The sequence below is a fragment of the Phoca vitulina genome, unplaced genomic scaffold (genome assembly GCF_004348235.1).
Source record: "Phoca vitulina isolate PV1807 unplaced genomic scaffold, GSC_HSeal_1.0 scaffold3, whole genome shotgun sequence".
Taxonomy (NCBI): domain Eukaryota; kingdom Metazoa; phylum Chordata; class Mammalia; order Carnivora; family Phocidae; genus Phoca; species Phoca vitulina.
The window spans coordinates 80,603,642-80,616,080 of record NW_022589706.1 but is presented as its reverse complement, the minus strand read 5'-3'; positions in this window follow the sequence as shown (position 1 = coordinate 80,616,080).

The window sequence follows — 12,439 nt, the reverse complement described above, 5'->3', positions numbered from 1 at the left end:
TAGTGAGCACTCTAATTGGTTGGTTAGAGATGCACACAGAGGATAAAATCACAGGGTGTCCCTTTAGTGCTGTGGAGCAGGACCCAAGTGGATGGTTCTTCCTCCCTCTGCCCACCCTTCCCTCCTAGATAGCTTGCATTTCCTCTTTGGGTTGATATTTTTAAGAACTGCTTAAACCCTAGAATTAAACAATATTTATCAAAGGGGAAAACCAAACACTGAGAGGCTTATAGCTGTAGAGTTAGGGATCATGTCTTCCCACCTTTGGCTCGATGTACTTTCCAACACTACAATCTTTTAGGGACTAGTTGGTGAGGTCAAACAATATAGCATTGTTGTATTGACATGTACTTTCATAAAGTGTTTAACTGGATTGCAGAATGTAGTGTGGGCAGTTAAGAATAATGTTTTGACTATGAAAGAACATTTATGTGTTCTTTATTTTGTGACTGGTTTTAATGGGACTACCCAGAGAATAGCTCCATTTGGTGATACTTCCCACATGTTTTTGGCTAGGCTAAATAAGCTACTTCTGTTTTGAAGAGCATTGGATTGTTTATGGAGGGTGTTGGCACATTAGAATTATATAACAAACCTAGCAAGAATTTTCAAACCACCTTTGTATTTAAGTAGGTAAATGTCAAAACCCTGCAAAAAGATCAGTGCTTACTCTGTGGGAAGGGTGGTGGAAAGAGCCTTCTTAGGAATCAAGTGTTACAGAGGAAATTTACTCTCTGCAATTCATGTGTTGTGTACAGTTAAGGAGGAGAAATACCTTGCTTATAGATAGAAGAGTCTTATATTAGGATTTCATAATGTGCTGGAGGATGCTGATGAATCTTCCACCTGGAATTATGAATGTGAGCTCTATGTGGAGGGAAAAAATAACATAAGTTATGGGATTCTCCAAATTGCTTGACATAACATGTTCTAACTTTAAGCTTGTCTGCCTTCAAATATTTCTTAAGTAGCAAAGCTGTATATAAGTGAGCCCATGTATTTTAGATGACTGGAAAAAATGCATGCCATTTTCATTATCTTACATGTCTGATTTAGCAGGACTAAAGCGATGGGGTCTTTTTGTGATGGGATTAACATTTGGAGGCTTTGTCCGTCACCCAGGGGCAGGAATTCTGTAGCTTCCTGAGCACATAGCACTCTGTCCTATTTGAGGGGAGTCAGGCTTGGCATCCAGATCCAAAAAGGAAAACAAACACCAGATCTGAATTCACTCTTGATTACAACCTGCCAGTTAATGCTGTGTTGGTAGAGGTAGCTGAAAACGTGGTGTACACGTGTGTGTGTGTGTGTGTGTGTGTGTGTGTGTGTGTGTAGATGTAGGCATAGTTTTCGCTATCCCGGCAGCTTCTTGTTTTGTTGAGTTTGCTGAATCTCCTTATAGAAAAGAGCCATGTCCTGTTTATCAGGTTTCTTTAAAATCCTTTTTTTCTCGGTGCCCAAAACGCGTTAGCTATTATTCTCCTGTGTGTCAACATGCCTTCTTTCTTGAGCATAACAAATAAGGCAGCCTCCCTTCAAATGTAATCCAACCCCTTAAGGGCAAATTTTTTGTCATCATTTATGTGGGTAATTACAGGTATTCCTGCTGTAATTTACAAAATTATAGGAAGTTTAATTTTCTTAGTTGTGGGTTTTCATCACAGAAACTTGTCTGACTAGTTCCAATGCTTCACTCTCAAATCCATTGTAATATATTAATTTTTGACTTTAAATTGCAGCTCTACTGTTCTCTACAACCACAGTGGGTGGAAGTGGATGGTAGAGGAGGTTGAAGAGTTTAAACTAAAAAAAAGCAATAGGGTATTTCAGGAAATTCTGATTTTATAAAGTCTAGCTGAAGTGTTTTGGTTTTGATTGATTTTTTGCTACTGGGATTCAGCAACTGATGAGCAGTTTTACCACAGTCTTTGAAAGCTTGCATTGTGAGAATAAAGGATTGGCTATTTCTCCTTATTTCCTCCCAGTGTGTTAGTTTATAAACAAAGTTGCAGTCAAATGCAATTAAAATATAAGTAAAGAAATAAGTGGTAAATTTTAATGCTACTTATTCCAGAAATCAGATTTCTCTTAATCATAATAACATTATATTTTCCTTTTCTGAAATAATTCATACATTTTGTTACCAGAATGTCTTCTGTATAAAAGAAGTTAAAATAGGGGCACCTGGGTGGCTCAGATGGTTAAGCATCTGCCTTTGGCTCAGGTCATGATCCCAGGACTCTGGGATCGAGCCCTGCATGGGGCACCTGTCTGCTTGGCAGGGAGCCTGCTTCTCCCTCTCCTACTGCTTCCCCTGCTGTGCTCTCTCACTCTCTCTGTCAAATAAGTAAATAAAATCCTTAAAAAAAAAAGAGGTTAAAATAAATCATTAGATAGTTTTAAGGAAGTCAAAGTACAATCGAATGTACTATTTAAGACAGTCTAAGTGCAAACTCTGTGTAGGTGTATGTGTTTAAATTTCCCATTGGTTGTCTCATGGAACAGTAATCAATCATTGGCAATACATTTTTGAGTGGGTATGGCCAACCTACATACGAAGATATAGGGTAAAGTTGACAAGAATATTTTTTTAATTTAAACAAAACAAAACAAAACAAAAACCCAAAGCCTCTCTTTGGCACAAGGATGAATGAGCTGTATCTCCAGAGTGACCCAAGGAAAGAGAAGGGAGGTTTTTGTTGTTATTACTGTTCTCACGAAGAAACCTTTAGAAATATTTAAAACAGGACCTGACATTTAATAAAATATTTACATTCTCCCTGCCTAAACCTTTCCTGTAGGAGATGAGGGAATGTGTAACCTTATCAGGGCCAGTATGTCCTCAAGCAACCTTTGTTCTAAGAGCTTTTTGCCTATCTGGTTCACTATATGTTCTAGTAACATTTCATATCTTTTAGCACATTAAGGTAAAATTTTCTGTATGATAGCTTTGTGGCTTGAAAGTATTAATGTGTTTTCTTTAAACCAACAGTATGTTCTTTAAACACTAAACTAACATGTGAGATAATACATAACTAATTAATATAATTTGTTAAGTTAATGATTTTTTTAAGAGAGCAATGTTAAATTTAAAAATGGTAATGCATGCCCACTGCAACTAACTTGGAAGAGAGAAAGACATGCAGAAGCAATGGCTATTCCCATTTACATACCTCTTATTTCTCCAAATTAAGCTAAAAGGGGATTAAGCATCTATATGCTGATTTAGTATCTTAGTTGAGGTTCTCCCTCTCCCAGGAGGAGTCCATTAGATTTCCACACCCAAGCAGGAAGAGCCCTGGTGTTAAATCCACCTGTGGTTATTTTGCTGCCATTTTTCCTGCTGTACCCCTGCGGCTCTGTAAACTGATCATCTCTCTTCAGATGACCACCCTACGTTGACACTGCAGGAAGAGTGTTAATCTTGCTGCCCTTGTTCACAGCAGGGGCCCATGAGGTAGTTGAGTGTTACTTTCAATCCACATTGCTTCTCCTTGGAGTCCAGGGTTTACGGTTCCTAGCACCCAGCGACTTGACTCTCTCTCTCATTTTCTTTGAAAGGACTCTAGCTCCCACAAGTCCTGACATAAGATTGGTATGCTGTCTGCCCAGTATGGCGTATAACCACATCCATTTTTTCAACCCTGGGAAGTCCACTTAGCCATCAGAGGTCTTGCCTTATGAGCCTTCAAAGTACACATGAGTTCCTAAGGTAACTCATCCCCCATGGGTGACTCTATTTGTTTCACAAGGAAAGAGGAAAAAAATCAAACCACAGACAGAAGCATGAGTGTGGCATCATTTTTTTAAAAGATTTATTTACTTGAGAGAATCAACACAAGTGATGGGAGGGACAGAGGGAGAGGGAGAGAGAATCCTCAAGCAGAGCCCCTGCTGAGCATGGAGTCTCATGTGGGGCTCGATCCCAGGACCCTGAGATCATGACCTGAGCCGAAATCAAGAGTCGGATGTTTATTGGACTGAGCCACCCAGGCACCTTTCCAAATGAGAAAAATAGCCAAATCATACAATGTCATCCCAAAGGAATGTAGTACATCGTGAACAATTTAGTGAACAGAACATAGACTTGAGTTCAGATCCTGGTTCTCCTCATTTTGGCTGTATGATTTTGCTCAAGTAATTTAAACTTTCAAATTATTCAAAACTTTCTGTGCCTCAATTTCTTCATCTGTAAAATGGGAATAATCCTATCTCCTTCACAGGGTGGCTGTGAGGATGAAATAAGATAGTGTTTATGTAAGAATCTAAATAACAATAGGTGACAAATACAAGGTAGCTATTGTTCTATTTTCTATGAAGGCAAACTAATTCTTCAACTTCTCATTTTAGTAGGGTGTAACTTTATGCCATTAATGTAGTAGTTAAATAAGGCACATACTTTTCAGTTTTTAAAAATCCTTTCTGTTAAAAGAAAAAATGCCCAAAGGAAAAACAACTAAATACAAGTTTCTGCTGTGATATCATCTCTCTCCAAATATCATTGCACAATTGTTGGTTTGCAACATTGCACTGGCTTAAAAAAAAGAAATGCAATATTTGTTAAAGCAAATATTCCAAGTAAACAAATTGTTTTTATAACTCCAAAGTCAACGTGGCTAATACCACAATGGAAAATCTTACAAAATAAATAACACACTTTTAAAAAATAATTTTGCTTTTTAAAAATTTCGGTTTAGGCACACAGTATTCCTTTCAAGCTAGATTTATAAGTTTGAAAGAGAATTAATACGATTATTTGAAAAACCTCCTTGGGATAAGGGTATATTCATGGTTCTTAGAACAGAGATGGCCCTTGGCTTGGTGTTTGTGGCCATGGGGTCTGTGGTGTCTGATGGCCATGACATGTTAAGGACTTGTCTTTTATCTTTTTCTTTTAAAAGGACAAGTGAATTTGGCATTTGACATACAGAGCAGTATATTTAAAGAAATTCTTTTTTGAGTATAGTTGACACACCATGTTACATTAGTTTCAGGTGTACAACATAGTGATTCAACTTCTCTGTGTTAAGCTATGCTCACAAGTGTGGCTATCATCTGAACAGTATACTTTTATTAATATATATTAGTATTTGTTTCAAGAATTGATATATTTTTTAAAATTATTATAAAAACATATATATTCCTGGTAGAAAATCTGGAAAGTGTAGATAAATAAAAAGACAAAACCACCCATAATCCCACCAGTCAGAGACAATTACTGGATGTATTTGAGTCTATTAAAAAATTCATTTATATCATTTTACTCAGTTTTGGCTGCTATAGAAAGTACCAGTGACCAGGTGGCTTATAAAAACAGTTTATTTTTCGTAGTTCTGAAGGCTGGAATTCCAAGATCAAGGTGCCAGTGTGGTTGGGTTCTGGTGAGGGCTCCCTTCCGGATTGCAGACTGCTGACTTCCCATTTTTTCCTCACATGGGGGGAAAGAGAGCGCGCTCTCTGGCCACTTCTAAAAGGGCATTAATCCTATTCATGAAGACTCAGCCCTCATGACCTGATTACCTTCCAAATACCATCACAGTTAGAATTAGATTTCAACAGATGAGTTTTGGGGCACATAAATACTTAGTCCATGACCACTCTTGTATATACATCTATTTAAAGCAAAAACACAATCACACATTTGTAATTGACATTTATCAACCTGGCAATGTGTTTTGAATGTTTGTCCATATCACTTTTTCTTTATATTTTTAATATCCAAAGACTTCCACTGCATGAATGAACCACAATTTATTTAATCTACCTTCTATCGTTACCCTTTTGACATTTTACTAATTTTCATCAATAATAAATAGTACTTCCACAGACATTTTTGTGGCTCTTTGCACACATCTGTGGTTTTTGCTCAGAAGGAAATTATGGGTCAGACGTGATATGCAAAAAATATTTGAAGTGTTGGATATATATCACAAATTGCCTTTCAAAAGCAAGTTACAAAAAGTCATTCCTTCTTCTAGTCCTTCAGTGTTTATTTCCCCAAAGTCTCAACTGCTGATTCTTTCTCTTAAAATTTTTTTATTAAATCAGTAAGATTAAAATGCATATGATTTTACATTTGTCCTTATTCAATTGCATGGTTATATTTTCTTGTATTTGTCTATTACTGATTTTTAAAGGTATGCCACATTAATATGTAAAGGTTAAAGTGCTAAAGTTGAGATCTGAATATAAAAAAGGAACATGCTTATTTGCTCTCCTGCTTTTTCTCATTTCCTGCTTTGCTGTTCTCAGCCCCTTTTTGTATTGGCTCTCACACAGTTCCTTAAGTGAAATGGTCCTATTTTAACTTACAAGGAACTGAAAATTGATTCGACTCGGAAGTTCAAATGGTAGATCAAATTTATGGTTTACGCCCTTTAGAAAAGGGCTTGCTTAAATTAAAAACTCCATAAACCTACATCAACGCACATTATTCCTGTACCTTTCACCTACAGATCAGGTGGGATTAAAAAAGAGTAAATGTAAATATTATGATTCATCACTCAAAGTCCTAGAATGTTGAATGGAAAGGGCCTTTAAAGTTCTAGTTCAACAATTTGGTTGGTTCACAGAGGAAGAAGGTAAAACTTAGTGAGACAACTTGGTGTCATGGAGAACCTCTAGACTTTAGAGTTTAGAACCCATGTTCAAATCCTAGTTCGGTCACTTACCAAAAGTAAATAAGAAAATGTACTCTACCTCTTGGAACGTCGGTTTTGCCATCTCTCAAACATGGTTAATGTTAACTGGTTCACTAGACTATTGTGAGGTCAGTTCCTTTCCTGTCCTCTAATGACTTACCTGGAGTCACTTAAATAATTAACTGGACAGAACAGACTAGAATCCTTATCTCTTGATTATTCATCCTATGCTCAGTTCACTGTATCCCAGCTCCCTTTCTTAATTAAGGATCTTGAAGCACAGCATATCAAGGTATAGTATTTTAATTGAAAATATACTAGAATGAAACAAAGGTGTGGTGAATACACTTGTATGGTTGACCCAATCTTCTTTCAGTGCTGTCCAGGGAAAGACTACCAGGAATACACCAATGACTGGACAAGCTGGATTTATTCTTGGGTGCAAGGAAGGGAGACCTTCGTTGGGAAATGTGGGGCATTTCAGTAGAAGTTTTTGAAAGGATTATCATAGGATCAAGACTAACATGAGATGATTTGGGGGGATGGCTTAAGGAAGTGGCTTTGCCCTCATTTGGATGTTACCAGTACTTGGGGATAATTCTATGATTGGACATTTTTTTAAAAAAGATTTATTTGAAAGAGAGAAAGAGACAGAGCGTGGGGAGGGGCAGAGGGAGAGGAAGAAGGAGAGAAGCAGACTCTACACTGAGTGCAGAGTACGATATGGAGCTCAATCTGAGGACCCTGAGATCATGACCTGAGCTGAAATCAAGAGTTGGCCACTTATCCTTAGCCACCCAGTGCCCCTAAGATTGGACATCTTAAAAAATCTTGTGTATAAGGTGGGAAAAGTAAAGTGAGGCTAAAGTCATAGTTAGGAAAGGAGCATCAGGTTCCCATATTAGCCGGTACATGGGGATGTTCGGTATTTCTGTGGTTTGCACAATGGCCTTGTTTCTGTGCTTAAAGAAGTTATGGAATAGTCTTGTCTTTCTTTGTCACAGTCACTGATAGTGATTTGGGAGCTTGTTTATATATACTCGAATGAAACCATAGAATACCAAAGCCTTTTGTGAGTGCAGCACTAGCTCTTAACAACGTGAAGGCCTAGCTGTAAGTGTTAGGCCAATTTCTGAATATCAGAAGCTGCTTTTCTTTTTGTCTGGGTTATCTTCTCTCTTGCCACTTTTAGGCCAGCAGCGACTCTGGGACAAAATTCTGGCCAAAGAGATACAAACACGTTCCGGGAGCTTTCTGTTAAAATAGGATGTTACCTGTTAAAACAGATCTTGGCACCATCCCTTCTTGCTGTCCCATCCTCCTGCTTGGTGGAAAGAGAATATATTTATAGAAGCTGCAGCAGTCTTTTTGTAATAATGAAGGAAGGTCAAGGAAATCTCAGTCTTTGGCATGACTGATCTGCTGAACCAATCTAGCATTAGTAATTGGATTTCTCACTGTGGGGGGAAAAATACTCCCTAATTTAAGAAAAAAAGCCATTCTAGTTAGGCTGTTTGTTAGCTATATTTGAAAGCATTCCTAAAACATTAGGTATCCATGTTCATATTTACTAAACTAGATACTTTTCTGGCAGCCAAATTTTTATGATGGCTCAGAGCATATTCCATTTGGAAATATAACTTGGAAATACCCCATTTTTTTTTTTAAATAAGGCTTATGTTAGGTGGAAAAATTGTTTTTTTCTGCTTCATAAAATTTGTCATTACTTCATTCAGATGCAATTGCTTCCTTGGTTTCAGAAACCTACATAAAAATGAAGGCTTTATAAACCTTCCAGATTAAGTTCAACAGAAAGAAGTGTGTACATTTTTGTAGACTTGATTGTTGAGAGGTGAATACAGCAACCTAATTGCTGGATAATTGTGACTTCACCGTTGCAATTTCAATGGTGAAGTCCCAATGGGTCCCTACAGCCATTGTGATTTGTTAAGCTTAACAATGTATTGGTTGGTTTTAATGATCACTGACTAAGGGGTAGAAAGACCTCTTGTCCTCCTAGGGGGATAATTCCCTGGTTACTTTGTACCACTGTGGTTAGCGGGTTAGAGCCCATAGTACAGAATCAATGCCCGCTGGAAAACTGATAATGTGTTGAGAGGTGAGGATGAGGACAATAGCTAATTACTATTAATACTTAGTGTGCAAGAAAACTAAACCACAGGGGCCAGTAGGAATTCAATGTTTGCTAGATTCTGAATGAGAGGTCTTAATAAAAGATAAGGAAAAAGGTTCAGGGAAACTTGATGTATTGACATTTAGGGCTCATACTAAATATTATGTGTCTATGGTCAGAATAAATTTGACTCAATCCACCAACTGATAATTATTCCACAGGTATTTCTTATCTCTCTCTCTCTCTTTACATATAGTAGGTGCAAAATAGTTCAAGAAATGGTTGAAAGTCTATTAGAATTTGGCTCTGCAGAATCGCTCTGTCATAGTGACAGTAATTTATCAAAATACTCTCTATAAACGGTAAATCATTTAGCAGGTCACAATTCGTATATTACAGATACATTACTGAGTAAAATATATTAATGTTCATTGTGGCAAACATAAAATATCCAGATGCAAGGAAATTGAATAATTGATGAGGAAGATCCTTGTCCACTTAATTAAATAGAATGTGAATCTTGCAAGGAGTGCTTGACTCTACCAGGAAAATGTGTCAGTGCATGAAGCACACCAGTGTCTTTTTCAAGAAAAACTTAACCCTAAACTACAACAAAATAGTTTCACAATATAAGTTTGATATTCTACACTCAAATGTTTGTAAAAGTCTGAGTTTTTTTTTCCAGTTCTTATATAGGCAGATGAAATAAATCCATCCAAATGAAAGAATTCGTACAAACAGCCCATTGACGGGTTATCTGCTGCAGGTATGTGTTGAAATTATAGGTACTATACACCTTCATGAATTTCTAGTAAACTGGAGAAATTCACTGAAAGAGGAACATGCAGAATGTAAGTTTTGTGGTAGTTCTATTCAGTATGACTATCATTATGTAGGCTTCTCAGAGTTCCTTCCTGTTTTGCATTTCTTCAGGAAAGATGCTCTTCGAAATGGATAGAAGATCCATCCTGGGAAAGATACTGCAAAAGAGGTTTAGAAGCTTGTCTGGTTTTTTGTGGTACTACCAATCTTCCCACAGAATTAAGTTCTGGTGAAGTATGTGTCATGATGAACTTATTTTCAGAGAATGAATGAATGAGGATGGAAACAAACAAACTCTCAGCCTTTTTTGAAAGTAAATTTGCTAGGAATTTCCCTCCAAATCTGTTAAAAGCAGGGAAAGGGGCAGATGCAAGTCAGTGAACTAAGTGCTAAATTGTCTGCAGTAAAAAATAAAGGAGGGAGTCTAGAGGCCATTCTACCTATCACAAGGGGCCTGAAGGTACTTCTTAGCACTAGAATGTAAGACTGGTAAGGAGGGTGATTGCGACAGGGATGAGCTAGTTCACCGCAACTATTTTGCTTATTCTCTTTGGCAGAAAGGTTGGCTATGTTTTGCACCTTCTTTGCACTTATTTGTGACCAGGAAGACTAAGTTCTGGCCAAGAGGAGTCATGTGTGCCTTCTCCAGGCCTGGCCCATAAAACACCTATCACTCAATCCTCCATGCTCTTTCTCCTCACCTGGCTTTGGTAGGGGGATCTAGCAATGTACTCTAAGGCCCTGAGGAATGGTAGAGTCTCTAGCTAGAAGCAGCTGGATTCCTTTGTGGAGCAGAGACCCCTACCAAAGCACATTGCATCATGATTTGCATGAGAAATAAACCTTTATTGTGTTAGTCTCTACACTTGATCTTAGCCAAAAGGCCTAGAAGCGATGTGTGTTAGTCTCTGAAATTTGAGAAGTGTTTGCTACAGCAGATAGGCTATCCTGACTGATTTTGAAATTTATACCTACCAGTGGGGTGCTGCTGTAACAACAAATCAGGGGCACTAATTTAGTGTTGGCCAGTGGGCAGTGAGGACCCTGATATTAGGAGCTTCAAATATGGTAACCCATGTCATGAACGGGAAAAACCTTGGATGTTGTTGTCTGGAAACCCGGAAGGCATGATTTATGCTTAAAAATCTTACAGCTTTAGGACAGGGATTCTTAGCCCTGGCTACGTATTAGAATCACTTGGAGAATTGTACAAACTATCCACGCTCCATTCCTACTCCCAGAGATTCTGACTTAATGTGTGTATATGTGTTGGAGAAGGGGAAGGTCATTAGTATTATTTTCACCATTTTCCAGGTAGTTCTGATATGCAGCCAAGCTTGAGAACCAAAGCTCAAGGCAGAGATCAGCAATTGGTTTTCTGTAAAGGTCCAAATAGTAAATATTTTGGGCTTTGAGAGCAATATCATCTTCGTTACAAGTATTCAACTCTGCTATTATAGCATGAAAGCAGCCATGACAATATGTAAGCAAAATGGATATGGCTATGTTTCAATAAAACTTCATTTACAAAACAGGCAAAACAGCTGGATTTTACCTCTGGGCCATTGTTTGCTGATCCTTTCTCTAGGACAGTGATTCTCAAAAACTTTCTTCTTGGGGCTCATTTATCTTTTTAAAAACTACTGAGGATCACAAAAAGCTTTTGTTTATGGGTTATATTTAGCAAAAATTACCATATTAAATATCAAAACTGGGAAGTTAAAGATACTAATGAACTGAAAATAATCATAAATCCATTTTGTTAACATAAGCAATATATCGTTATTGTATTTTCAAAAGCAATTTATTAAAGGATGGCAATATTTCACATTTTTTTGCCAAACTCTATACTATCTAGTTTAATAGGCATAGAGATTCTCTTTGCCGCCTTCATTTGCTCTGTTATGATATGTTGTTGAAATATATGAGGGAAGTCTGGCCTGACACAGATGTGTAGGTATTTCTTGTGAGAAGGCCAATCTCCTTCTGAAGGAGTATTTTAATAACCTTTCCAGATAAATGTGAATAGTTTTTGACACTATATAATAATTCAACTAGTGATAATTTAAGTTGATTGCAACGTGGAATCTGAAACCATATCGAGGAACTTTTCACACACTATTACATTAAAATCTATTGGTTACTTGCACTTCAAAGGGATCTTTTACCTATGCATGATTTTGTAATATCTTACATCGGTTACTTAGAAAATATTGTTTCATTGATTTACGCCATTGGCACACTTCATTACATAATATTTCTAAAAATCACATTTGTTAATATCAGTGCTGATCTCTTCAGAAAAGTCTTTAAAGATTCAGAAGCTGTCAGGCGCATGGTGTCAGATACGATTTTTCCAAAATTCTAATTTTTACTTGAAAGCTTGAGTTTTATCACTGGCAACAAGTACTGTCAGGTTGTTCGCCTTCAAGTGACAGGCTCACTTCATTTATTTTCAAGAAAATGACTGCCAAATACCCAAGTCTGAATAACCATATTTTGTTTATCACTTGTTCTCTCAAGTAAAAATGGTGTTCCATGAAAAAGAGATGAGTTCAGTTTGCAACTCAAACAATCACATATTGCTTTTCCTCAAGATGACCATTGTATTTTGGTATGTAGCAGAAGTGCTTTACGTGTTCTTTCCTTTTGATCCCACAGGATATTGAAAAGACTCGTACTCGACAGTTGAGATCTAATAAAGTGAATATTTTTTCCTGTTTCAGCAAGGGCATTCTTAAGCGGAAGTGGCTTTTTTTTTTTTTTTTTAAGCAGTAAGTATATGGTGACAAATAGGACACAAAGTGCAATGATACAGTGATGCAGTTTGGTGAAAGCGCCT